The 14063-nt window shown below is 40.4% G+C and overlaps 1 protein-coding gene and 1 pseudogene across 3 annotated transcripts in view; one reads left to right on the plus strand and one right to left on the minus strand.

The window, feature by feature from the left end:
* TLK2 (tousled like kinase 2) overlaps positions 1-14063 on the plus strand; it is a 125093-nt gene that overhangs the window by 29024 nt on the left and 82006 nt on the right. The gene's annotated exons all lie outside the window — the stretch shown is intronic.
* On the minus strand, positions 8699-9349 carry LOC138082758 (large ribosomal subunit protein uL29 pseudogene; annotated as a pseudogene).

The raw sequence follows: 14063 nt of genomic DNA on the forward strand, positions 1-14063 counted from the left end.
ATGATTTGCCTTGGAAATGAATGGAGATCATTTTGTTGTTTTTGAGATTGCACCGAAGTACTGCATTTTGGACTCTCTTGTTGCTTATGAAGTTACAAGTTCATTTCAGTCAGTTCAGTCACTCAGTCGTGTCCGACTCTTTGCGAACCCATGAATTGCAGCACACCAGGCCTCCTTGTCCATCACAAACTCCCGGAGTTCACTCAAACTCATGTCCATAAAGTCAGTGATGCCATCCAGCCATCTCATCCTCTGTCATCCCCTTCTGCTCCTGCCCCCAATCCCTCCCAGCATCAGTCTTTTCCAATGAGTCAACTCTTCACATGAGGTGGCCAAAGTATTGGAGCTTCAGCTTCAGCATCAGTTCTTCCAAAGAACACCCAGGACTGATCTCCTTTAGAATGAACTGGTTGGATCTCCTTGTAGTCCAAGGGACTCTCAAGAGTCTTCTCCAACACCACAGTTCAAAAGCATCAATTCTTTGGCGCTCAGCTTTCTTTATAGTCCAACTCTCACATCCATACATGACCACTGGAAAACCGTAGCCTTGACTAGACGGACCATTGTTGGCAAAGTAATGTCTCTGCTTTTCAATATGCTATCTAGGTTGGTCATAACTTTAAAGCATCTTTTAATTTCATGGCTGCAGTCACCATATGCAGTGATTTTGGAGCCCAAAAAAATAAAGTCTGACACTATTTCCACTGTTCCCCCATCTATTTCCCATGAAGCGATGGGACCAGATGCCATGATCTTAGCTTTCTGAATGTTGAGCTTTAAGCCAACTTTTTCACTCTCCTCTTTCACTTTCATCAAGAGGCTTTTTAGTTCCTCTTCACTTTCTGCCATAAGGGTGGTGTCATCTGCATATCTGAGGTTATTGATATTTCTCCTGGCAATCTTGATTCCAGCTTGTGCTTCATCCAGCCCAGCGTTTCACATGATGTACCCTGCATATAAGTTAAATAAGCAGGGTGACAATATACAGCCTTGACGTACTCCTTTTCCTGTTTGGAACCAGTCTGTTGTTCTAACTGTTGCTTCCTGACCTGCATACATGTTTCTTAAGAAGCAAGTCAGGTGGTCTAGTATTCCCATCTCTTTCAGAATTTTCCACAGTTTATTGTGATCCACACAGTCAACGGCTTTGGCATAGTCAATAAAGCAGAAATAGATGTTTTTCTGGAACTCTCTTGCTTTTTCCATGATCCAGTGGATGTTGGCAATTGGATCCTTGGTTCCTCTGTCTTTTCTAAAACCAACTTGAACATCTGGAAGTTCACGGTTCACGTATTGCTGAAGCCTGGCTTGGAGAATTTTGAGCATTACTTTACTAGCGTGTGAGATGAGTGCAGCTGTGTGGTAGTTTGAGCATTTTTGGCATTGCCTTTCTTTGGGATTGGAATGAAAACGGACCTTTTCCAGTCCTGTGGCCACTGCTGAGTTTTCCAAATTTGCTGGCATATTGAGTGCAGCATTTTCACAGCATCATCTTTCAGGATTTGAAACAGCTCCACTGGAATTCCATCACCTCCGCTAGCTTTGTTTTAGTGATGCTTCTTAAGGCCCACTTGACTTAATATTCCAGGATGTCTGGCTCTAGGTGAGTGATCACACCATTGTGATTATCTTGGTCGTGAAGATCTTTTTTGTACAGTTCTTCTGTGTATTCTTGTCACCTCTTCTTAATATCTTCTGCTTTTGTTAGGTGCCTACCATTTCTGTCCTTTATCAAGCCCATCTTTACATGAAATGTTCCCTTGGTATCTCTAATTTTCTTGAAGAGATCTCTAGTTTTTCCCATTCTGTTCTTTTCCTCTATTTCTTTGCACTGATCACTGAGGAAGGCTTTCTGATCTCTCCTTGATATTCTTTGGAACTCTGCATTCAGATGCTTATATATTTCCTTTTCTCCTTTGCTTTTTGCTTCTCTTCTTTTCACAGCTATTTGTAAGTTACAAGTTACATGATATTAATATGAAAATCTTAGTGAAAGTAGTTAATTTCCATCCAAGATAGTAGATATTAATATTGACAAAAATAAGATGTAAAAATCAAAATATAAACTAGAAACCTATAACCAAGAAAAAATTAAGTTGATTACAAAAGTAGTTTCTCCTCTTCCTCCTCCTCTTCCTCCTACTCCTTTGAAGCAGTGCCAAAAAAAAGACACCACTCCCTAGTTAGTGGTGGTCTGTCTTGACCTTTTAGGAAATAAATAATTCTCATGTTAAATAATGACATTCAGTTCAGTTCAGTTCAGTCGCTCAGTCGTGTCCGACTCTGCGACCCCATGAATCGCAGCATGACAGGACTCCCTGTCCATCACCATCTCCCGGAGTTCACTCAGACTCACGTCCATCGAGTCTGTGATGCTATACAGTCATCACATCCTCGTTCATCCCCTTCTCCTCCTGCCCCCAATCCCCACCAGCATCAGACAGAGTCTTTTCCAATGAGTCAGCTCTTTGCATGAGGTGGCCAAAGTACTGGAGCTTCAGCTTTAGCATCATTCCTTCCAAAGAAATCCCAGGGCTGATCTCCTTCAGAATGGACTGGTTGGGCCTCCTTGCAGTACAAGGGACTCTCAGGAGTCTTCTGCAACACCACAGTTCAAAAGCATCAAGTCTTTGGTGCTCAGCCTTCTTCACAATCCAACTCTCACATCCATACATGACCACAGGAAAAACCATAGCCTTGACTAGATGGACCTTAGTCAGCAAAGTAATGTCTCTGCTTTTGAGTATACTATCTAGGTTGATCATAACTTTTCTTCCAAGGAGTAAGCGTCTTTTAATTTCATGGCTGCAGTCACCATCTGCAGTGATATTGGAGCCAAAAAAAAATAAAGTCTGACACTGTTTCCACTGTTCCCCCATCTATTTCCCATGAAGTAATGGGACCAGATGCCATGATGTTTGTTTTCTGAATGTTGAGCTTTAAGCCAACTTTTTCACTCTCCTCTTTCACTTTCAGCAAGAGGCTTTTTAGTTCCTCTTCACTTTCTGCCATAAGTGTGGTGTCATCTACATATCTGAGGTTATTGATATTTCTCCTGGCAATCTTGATTCCAGTTTGTGTTTCTTCCAGTCCAGCATTTCTTATGATGTACTCCGCATATAAGTTAAATAAGCAGGGTGACTATATACAGCCTTGATGTACTCCTTTTCCTATTTGGAACCAGTCTGTTGTTCCGTGTCCAGTTCTAACTGTTGCTTCCTGACCTGCATACAGATTTCTCAAGAGGCAGGTTAGGTGGTCTGGTATTCCCATCTCTTTCAGAATTTTCCACAGTTTTGTGTGATCCACACAGTCAAAGGCTTTGGCATAGTCAATAAAGCAGAAATAGATGTTTTTCTGGAACTCTCTTGCTTTTTCCATGATCCAGCGGATGTTGGCAATTTGATCTCTGATTCCTCTGCCTTTTCTAAAACCGGCTTGAACATCAGGGAGTTTACGGTTCACATATTGCTGAAGCCTGGCTTGGAGAATTTTGAGCATTACTTTACTAGCATGTGAGATGAGTGCAACTGTGCGGTAGTTTGAGCATTTTTGGCATTGCCTTTCTTTGGGATTGGAATGAAATCTGACCTTTTCCAGTCCTGTGGCCACTGCTGAGTTTTCCAAATTTGCTGGCATATTGAGTGCAGCATTTTCACAGCATCATCTTTCAGGATTTGAAACAGCTCCACTGGAATTCCATCACCTCCACTAGCTTTGTTCGTAGTGATGCTTTCTAAGGTCCACTTGACTTCACATTCCAGGATGTCTGGCTCTAGGTGAATAATCACACCATTGTGATTATCTGGGTCATGAAGATCTTTTTTGTACAGTTCTTCTGTGTATTTTTGCTACCTCTTAATATCTTCTGCTTCTGTTAGGTTCATACCATTTCTGTCCTTTATTGAGCCCATCTTTGCATGAAATGTTCCCTTGGTATCTCTAATTTTCTTAAAGACATCTCTAGTCTTTCCCATTCTGTTATTTTTCTCGATTTCTTTGCATTGATTGCTGAAGAAGGCTTTCTTCTCTCTTCTTGCTATTCTTTGGAACTCTGCATTCAGATGCTTATATCTTTCCTTTTCTCCTTTGCTTTTCGCCTCTCTTCTTTTCACAGCTATTTGTAAGGCCTCCTCAGACAGCCATTTTGCTTTTTTGCATTTCTTTTCCATGGGGATGGTCTTGATCCCTGTCTCCAGTACAATGTCACGAACCTCATTCCATAGTTCATCAGGCACTCTATCTACCAGATCTAGGCCCTTAAATCTATTTCTCACTTCCACTGTATAATCATAAGGGATTTGATCTAGGTCATACCTGAATGGTCTAGTGGTTTTTCCCTATTTTCTTCAATTTCAGTCTGAATTTGGTAATAAGGAGTTCATGATCTGAGCCACAGTCAGCTTCTGGTCTTGTTTTTATAGCGCTTCTCCATCTTTGGCTGCAAAGAATATAATCAATCTGATTTTGGTGTTGACCATCTGGTGATGTCCATGTGTAGAGTCTTCTCTTGTGTTGTTGGAAGAGGGTGTTTGCTATGACCAGTGCACTTTCTTGGCAAAACTCTATTAGTCTTTGCCCTGCTTCATTCTGCATTCCAAGGCCAAATTTGCCTGTTACCCCAGGTGTTTCTTGACTTCTTACTTTTGCATTCCAGTCCCCTATAATGAAAAGGACATCTTTTTTGGGTGTTAGTTCTAAAAGGTCTGGTGGGTCTTCATAAAACCATTCAACTTCAGTTTCTTCAGCATTACTGGTTGGGGCATAGACTTGGATAACTGTGATATTGAATGGTTTGCCTTGGAGACGAAGAGAGATCATTGTGTCGTTTTTGAGATTGCATCCAAGTACTGCATTTCAGACTCTTTTGTTGACCATTATGGGTACTCCATTTCTTCTGAGGGATTCCTGCCTACAGTAGTAGATATAATGGTCATCTGAGTTAAATTCACCCATTCCAGTCCATTTTAGTTCGCTGATTCCTAGAATGTCGACGTTCACTCTTGCCATCTCTTGTTTGACCACTTCCAATTTGCCTTGATTCATGGACCTGACATTCCAGGTTCCTATGCAATATTGCTCTTTACAGCATCGGATCTTGCTTCTATCACCAGTCACATCCACAACTGGGTATTGTTTTTGCTTTGGCTCCATCCCTTCATTCTTTCTGGAGTTATTTCTCCACTGATCTTCAGTAGCGTGTTGGGCACCTACTGACCTGGGGAGTTCCTCTTTCAGTATCTTATCATTTTGCCTTTTCATACTGTTCATGGGGTTCTCAAGGCAAGAATACTGAAGTGGCTTGCCATTCCCTTCTCCAGTGGACCACATTCTGTCAGATCTCTCCACCATGACACCCCCCCCTGCCCCGCCCCCGTCTTGAGTTGCCCCGCAGGCATGGCTTGGTTTCATTGAATTAGACAAGGCTGTGGTCCTAGTGTGATTAGATTGACTAGTTTTCTATGAGTATGGTTTCAGTGTGTCTGCCCTCTGATGCCCTCTTGCAACCCTACCATGTTACTTGGGTTTCTCTTACCCTGGGTGTGGGGTATCTCTTCATGGCTGTTCCAGCAAAGCACAGCCGCTGCTCCTTACCTTGGATGAGGGGTATCTCGTTACTGCCGCCGTTCCTGACCTTCAACGTGAGATAGCTCCTCTAGGCCCTCCTGTGCCTGCTCAGCCACCACTCCTTGGGTTGCTCTTCCCGGCCTCTGGCCCTGGCCTCGGGCTCGGGGTGGCTCCTCAGGGTCACCGCCCCTGGCCTCGGGTGCAAGGTGGCTTTTCCCGGCCACCCCTGACCTCGGATGCAGGGTGTCTCCTCCCAGCCGCCACTGACTTAGGACACAGGGTAGCTCCTCTCGGCCACCGTCCCTGACCTTGGATGCGGGATGGTTCCTCCCGGCCGTTCCTGCGCCATCGCAGCCTGGCACTCTGGGCCGCTGTCCCTGACTTCGGAAGATAGGTATAAATAAACTCCAATAACAAAACCTGACACATAGAGGAAGTCAAAGTATAGCCTAATCTCATTTATGAGTATATGTATGTATGTTTGCTGCTGCTGCTAAGTCGCTTCAGTTGTGTCCGACTCTGTGCGACCCCAGAGATGGCAGCCCACCAGGCTCCCCCGTCCCTGGGATTCTCCAGGCAAGAACAATGGAGTGGGTTGCCATTTCCTTCTCCAATGCATGAAAATGAAAAGTGAAAGTGAAGTTACTCAGTCGTGTCCGACTCTTAGCGACCCCATGGACTGCAGCCTACCAGGCTCCTCCGCCCATGGGAGTTTCCAGGCAAGAGTACCAGAGTGGGGTGCCATTGCCTTCTCTGGTATATATGTTTAAGTTCAAGTAAAAATATTTGAAAATGGCCAATTATTTTGTTTCAGGGAGTTTATCTGAAGATTTTCTGACAAGTTCAGTATTTTTAAAATATACCACTGAATGTGCAGATGACTCTATACCAGTATATCTAGAGTACATGTGAACGATAGTAGCACAGTATACGAATATTTCTGGAGTATAGCTGAAGACAGTAGTACGTATTTTGAAGCCAGGTTGCTTAGGTCTGGCTCCTGGTACTGCTTCTTGGCATCTGAGTGACCTTGGGAAGTTGACTGAACTTCTCTTACAGTTTTCTCATCTAATAATAAGACTGCTAATAGTATCATATAAGTTTGTCATCAGTTTCCTAGGGCTGCTGTAACATAGACTGAGTGGCTTAAACAAGAGAAATTTATTTTCTCACAAACGCTAGAGGATAGAAGTTCAAGATCAAGGTGTCAATAGGATTGGTTCCTTTGAGGCTTTCTCTCCTTGGTTTGCAGATGGCCCCCTTTGTCATGTGTCTTTATGTGGTCTTTCTTCTGAGCTTGCATGTCTGGTATTTCGGTGCCCAAATTTCCACTTTGTATAAGGACATCAGTCATTTTGGATTAGTATCCAGCCTACTGACACATTTTAGCTTAATTACCTCTTCAAAGGTCATGTCTGCAAATACATTCTGAGGTTTTGGGGTTAGGACTTGAGTATATAAATTTAAGGAGGACACAGTTGAGCCCATAAGAGATATCTAAGGAGGGTTAAATGCACTAATACAGAGTATCTGACCATGTAGCAAGCTCTGCCCAAGTATTGTTTACCATTGTTGCTTAACCACAGCAAGTAGTTATATAACACATGTAAATACTAAAAATGATCATTCATTAAAAAGCTCAACAGTACTTACAGATTCAAAGAAAATTGCAAAAAAAAAAATGTACAAGGAGGTTCCATGTACCCCTTTTCTCCCCTAGTGTGAACAACTTATGTAATTATAGTACAGCATTTAAACCAAGAAGTTGACATTGGGAAATTCTGCAGAGCTCATTCAGATTTCTTGTTGTGCGCGCATCTTTTGTGTCTGTGTGTAGAGGTGCTTCTGTGATGTTTTACTTGCTTGTGTAGCTTACTAATCCACCATTCCAGGCAGGATGCAGCACTGCCCCATCTCAGAACTCTCTCCCACTCCTTTGTAGCCACCGCATTCCTTCCCTCGAAACCCTAACTCCTGACATCCATTCATCTGCTTTTCATCTCTATGAATACTATCATTTCAAGAATTGTATGTGTTTCTTACATATATATATATATATATATATATATATATATATATCATGTAGTATATAACTTTTTGAGATTAGCCTTTTTCACTTGGCATAATTTCCTTGGAGCCCATCAAAGTTGTTGCATATATAAATAGCTCATCCCTCTTTATTGTTGAGGAGTACTCCATGGTGTGGATATATCACAATATAAAGGCTATTTGGTTTGTTTCTAGTTTTTTGGTTATTACCAATAAAGCCACAGTGAACATGAGTATACAGGTTTTTGCATGAACATTTTCTGGAGCTAATGTGTCTGTGATTTGTCTCTTCATCTTATTGGTGGGATCTTTTGCTGAGTAAAAGTTTTTAATTTTGGTAAGGTTCCATTTGTTAATGTTTCCTTTTCTGGATCAAGCTTTTAGTGTAAGACCTCTTCACCTAGTCCTGGGTTCCAATGACTTTCTCCCTTTTCTCTCCCCCTACATGTTTTCTTTGGGTCTATTTTTCACTTGTTGTGAGAATCAAATGTGCTAATATAGAATACTCAGCCCACAGAAGTATACACGTGTTAGTTATTGCAGTAGCACATAAAAATTTTTTTTGTAAATAAAGATTATATCATTTTTTAAGATTCCGTATAATGAGAGAGATCATATGATATTTATCTTTCTCTGTCTCACTGACTTCACTTGATAATCTCTAGGTCATCCATGTCCTGCAAATGGCATTGTTTCATCTTTTTGCGACTGGGCAGTATTGCATTGTATATAAATAACACGTCATCTTTATCCATTAAACTGTCAGTGGACATTTAGGTTGCTTCCACATCTTGGTTATTGTAAATAGTGCTGCAGTGAACATTGGGGTGCATGTATCTTTTCAAATTATGATTTTCTCCTGGTATGTGCCCAGGAATGGGATTTCTTGATTATATAGTAGGTCTTATTTTTAGTTTTTCAAGGCATCTCTATACTGTTCTCTATAGTGGTGTACCAGTTTACATTCCCATCAACAGTGTAGGAGAGTTCCCTTTTTTCCACAGCCTCTCTAGCATTTATTGTTTGTTGACTTTTTTTTTTTTTTGCCAGCCAGTGGTCTGTTTTATTGACAGCTGGATGCTCAAGTCTTAACTGCGTACCTCGGGAGCGGGTACAGCTGGTCCTTCCGCTGCTGCTTCTTGGTCTTCAGGTTCTCTTCATGCTTGTTGAGCCGGTGGCGCATGGCACGTGTTTTTTTGGGCTGCAGATCCAGGGGCTTGTACTTCTTGCCCTTATAGAATTTCCTGAGGTTCTCTTTCTGAGTCTAGTTAATGACGGTCAGTACACCGACAATGGATTTAGGAACCACTCAGATCTTCGAGAGTTTGGAAGCTGCGTCGCCTGTCACTTTGGCCACGTGCAGCTGGGACAGCTCCACCTTCAGGTCTTCCAGCTGTTTTAGCAGCTCCTTCTTGCCGCGAAGGTCTCGAGCCTTAATCTTGGCCGTGGCTGTATAGTCTGCCTCCGCTGCCTTCTCCTGTTTGTTGACTTTTTGATGATAGACTTTCTAACAGTCATGAAGTGATAACCTCATTATAGTTTTGATTTGCATTTCTCTGATTGAGAATCTTTTAATGTGCTTTTTAATGGCCATCTCTGTGTCTTCTTTCTTTACCTGTGCTGGGTCATTGTTGCTGGCCTTAGGTTCTCTCCACTTGGAACAAGCAGGGGCTGCTCTCCAGTTGCAGTGCCCAGGCTTCTCATGGCAGTGGTTTCCCTTGTTAGAGAGCATGGGCTCCAGGGCATGCAGGCTTCAGCATTCATGGTGCACAGACTTAGTTGCCCCATGGCACGTGGAATCCTCCTGGACCAGGGAAGATACAAACCTGTGTTCTTTGTACTGGCAGGCAGATTTTTAACCACTGGATTATGAGGGAAGTCTTATATGTCTTCTTTGGAGAAATGTTTGGATCTTCTGCCCATTTTTTAATTGCTGTCTTTTTTTTTTTTTTAAACTTATGGCTGCGTTGTTGGTTGGTTGTTTGCAAGTATTTTCTTCCATTCTGTGAGTTGTCTTCATTTTCTTTATGGTTTCTTTTGCTGTGCAGAAGCTTTCAAGTTTAATTAGGTCCCATTTGTTTGTTTTTTTCATTATTCTAGGAGGTGAATCAAGAAAGATATTGCTGCAGTTTATGTCAGAATATTCTGGCTATGTTTTCCTCCAAGAGTTTTATGGTGTTAAGCCTTACATTTAAGTGTTTGATCCATTTCAAGTTTATTTTGTTTATGGTGTTAGCCATGTTCTGATTTCATTTTTTACATGTAGCTGTCCAGTTTTTCCAGTACCATTTATTGAAGAGACTGTCTTTCTCCATTGTATATTTTTCTTGCCTCCTTTGTTGTAGATTAGTTGACCATAGGTGTATGAGTTTATTTCTGGGCTTTCTATCCTGTTGTGTTGATCTGTTTTTCTGTCTTTGGGCCAATGTCATGCTGTTTTTTAGCCATACAACATGGCATGGGAGGTCTTAGTTCCCTGACCAGAGATCAGACCTGTAGCCCCTGCATTGCAAGTGCAGAGTCTTAACCACTGGACTACCAGGAACGTTCAGTACCATACTGCTTTGATTATTGTAGCTTTGTAGTATAGTCTGAAGTCAAGGAGTCTGATTCTTCAAGCTCTATTTTTCTTTCTCAGGATTGGTTTGGCTATTTGGAGTCTTTTGTGTTTCCATATAAATTTTAGGTTTCTTTTGTTCTAGTTCTGTGAAAAATGTTATTGGTAATTTGATAGGGATTTCTTTGAATTTGTAGATTGCCTTGGGTCATGTATTCATTTTGACAATATTGATTCTCCAATCCCAGAGCATTGTATATCTTTTGTCTATGTCTGTCTTTATGCCAGTGCCATACTGTTTCGATTACTGTCGCTTTGTAATAAGTGGGTTTGGGATACCTCCAACTTTATCTTTTACAAGACTGTTTGGTTCTTTGCAGTCTTATTACAGTTTTTAATGGTAAAGCACTAGAGGAGTTACTTTGAAAAAGAAGGATGCAACAGTGATTATTTAAAACTATAATTTCATTTTATTGTTTATTTATTTCTGGCTGTGCTGGGTCTTCGTTGCTGAGGGCTTTCCTCTAGTTGCAGTGTGCAGGGGCTACTTTCTAGTTGTGGTGCATGGCCTTCTTGTTGCATTGTCTTCTCTTGTGGAACACAGGCTCTAAGGCATGTGGGCTTCAATAGTCGCAGCACGTGGGGTCAGTAGTTGTGGCTCCCAGGCTCTAGAGTATAGGCTCAATAGTTGTGGTGCACAGGCTCAGTTGCTCTTCGGCATGTGAGATCTTGCTGGATCATTGACCAAACCTGTGTCTCCTGCATTGGTGGGTGGATTCTTTACCATTGTGCCACCAGGGAAGCCCAACAGTGTTCTTTATGGTGATTATTTATGTTGTTTTATTCAAAGCAGTAAACTGAGAAACAAGAGGTATAAATTGTGGAAAAGTGAAAGTGAAGTTGCTCAGTCATGTCCGACTCTTTGCAACACCATGGACTATGGCTGCCAGGCTTCTCCGTCCATGGGATTTTTCCAGACAAGAATACTGGAGTGGGTAGCTGTTCCCTTCTCCAAGGGATCTTCCCAACCCAGGGATCAAACTCAGGTCTCCTGCATTGCATGCAGACGCTTTACCCTCTGAGCCACCAGGAATACATAAACTTATTATTTATAACTACTATGATTTATATCTAGATAAGGAAGTCAAGAGGAACAAACAGATGATTAGGATGAATAACAACTCAGTAATTGGCTAAATGAAATATATGAAAATTATATAATTCCTGAATGTCAGCAGTATGAGAAAAATAGGAAAAATTGAATCCTAGTTATTCTAACTTGGGAGATGAAGACAAAGATGTCACAGTGGTGAATGAGAGTTAAACTTTAGTAACCCATAAGTTTTTATGTCTTTAGGCTTAATTTTTCCCTAGGGATAATAATTGAGGCCAGAGGCTTGAACTGGAACTGTCTAAAGCTGGGGATTGGGAAGGGGCATACTTGTCTATGAATTAGGACTAATAAAACTGTCCACCAGTCCAGGACATAGGATGGAAGAGAACTGTTTAACTTTGGCTTGTGGCTGTTAAAAGCCACAAGAAATGGAAACTCCAGCTTTGTGTGGAAATCCTGGGCCAGAAAACTAATGTATTAATATATTTAGAACTGGTGAATGTTGTAAGGCATTAGCAGAGGTGACCATTAAAATTCCCTTGGGATTGATTGCTCCTTAACCCCTGAAATGTGGAGGATGCCCTCAAAGCTGTTTATGTACTCACACAAAACTCATAAAGCACCTTAGTAAAAAGATAAAACAAATGAGAGAGTTTACAATTGAGGGGCAGATAATAATAGATTGGAACTTAATTATCCATTATATAGTCCATATTCAATTTCTGCTTTTGTCCCAATAATGTCCTTTATTTGGTTTTGCTTTTGCTTTGTTTTACAATCCATGGTCAAATCAAGGATCATACATTGAATTTTGTCATGCCTTTTTATCCTTCTCTAGTTTAGTTCAGTTTTTTCCTGCCTTTTTTGTTGGGTTTTTAATGATAGCTACATTTTTGAAAGATAACATTGTTTGCTTGAAAGCCTTTGGTTAGCTCTCTTACTAGACAGTAAGCTGTTTTAGAACAGGGAATGTGTGTCATTTATCCCTGCTAATTAAATTTAATCTAATGATTTTATAATAATTTAGGATGCTGTGCTTTAGAAAAGGACAAGGAAAGGGAGGATTTAATGATTCTTAATCCTGTCTTTCTTTTGGGTAGCTGCACATACTCCAGGAACCACAAGGATCCTTGTGCCTATTGCTTTGATATTTCAAACACTACAGTGTACACCACTGTTACGTACACTTTACAGTTCATATCATAATTGCTAAAAAACAAAAAAAACAGGTTCTTCACTTCTCTTTTGCCTATATTCAACCCATTTGCCATTGCCTTTTGAAAGTGAGAGATAGTTGGTGGGTAAAATGAATGGTTAAAATAATGTTAATAGTATATGATTTTATTACTATCCAAGGGACGTAAAATACTTCTTGAAAGTTACAATAAAGATAATTCATAAACAGAATATTTTTAACATTTATGCATAGATTCAATTTAAATTATTATAGAATTCTTAAGTAAAGCTTTTATAAAACATCATGGAACTCTATTATATCATTAAAGGAATAAGTCCTTGATTGATTTATGTCACTGGGAATACTTGATTTTATTTCTTCTTCCTAGTTTCCCATTATTTTTTTTTCTTTGCAGTTTTACAAGCATCTCACTATGAAGCTCTCTGATATATTGTGTTGATTACAATTTAAAAATAATACTTTAAGGATACAGTGAAAAGAATACCCTGAAATGAATGTAAATTGACTCTAAGCCTAGTAACTTATTTTTTTATATAGCCTTATTGAGATGTTATTCATATGCCATACAGTTCACCCATTTAAATTGCAGAGTTCATTGGTTTTTAATATATTTAGAGATAAGTACAACCATCAACAAAGTCAGCTTTAGAATATTTTTATCACCTCAAAAAGAAATCCCATACCCTTTAGATAGCACCCTATGTCCCTCAACCCTTCCCCTAAGCAACTATGCTTTGCTTTCTGTCTTAGATTTCCCTGTTGTGAGTTTTCACATGAGTAGAATCATTTGATATTTGGTCTGTTGTAACTGGCTTCTTTAACTCAGCAAAATGTTTCCAAGGTTCATTTATACTGTAGCATGTATCAGTTCTCGATTCCATTTTATGGTCAAATAATATTCCATTGTATGGATATATCATATTTCATGTATCCATTTATTAGTTGATGGATATCTGGATTGTTTTCACCTTTTGACTTTTGTCAGTAATGCTGCTGGGAAAATTTGTGTCCAAGTCTGTGGGTGTACATGTTTTTATTTCTCTTCAATATGTTTCTAGGCGTAGCATTCTGGGTCATATGTAACTGTGTTTAATTGAGTAACTGCCCAACTGCTTTTGAAAGCAACTGCACCATTTTATGTTGCTACCAGCAGTGTTTGTGGGTTCCAGTTTCTCCATATTATTGCCAGCACTTCTTATTGTCCTTGTGAATCTATCCATCCTGGTAGGTGTGAAGGGGTACCACATTTTGGTTTTGATTTTTATTTCCCCATTGGCTAATGATGTTGAGCTTCTCTTCATGTGCTTATTGGTCATTTGTATCTCATCTTTGGAGAAATGTCTGTTTAGACCTTTTGCCCATTTTATATTGGGTTATCTGTCTTTATTTCTGAACTATAAGAGTTCTTTATATAGCATGCCAGTACCTTTTCAAATATATGATTTGCAAATATCTTCCATTTTGTAGGTTGTCTTTGTTAATAGTGTCCTTTCAGCCATGTGTGCTCAGCCCCTTCAGTCGTGTCTGACTCTTTGTGACCATGTGGACTGTAACCCACCGGGCTCCTCTGTCCATGA

This window comes from Capricornis sumatraensis, chromosome 8, assembly GCF_032405125.1.
Source record: "Capricornis sumatraensis isolate serow.1 chromosome 8, serow.2, whole genome shotgun sequence".
Taxonomy (NCBI): domain Eukaryota; kingdom Metazoa; phylum Chordata; class Mammalia; order Artiodactyla; family Bovidae; genus Capricornis; species Capricornis sumatraensis.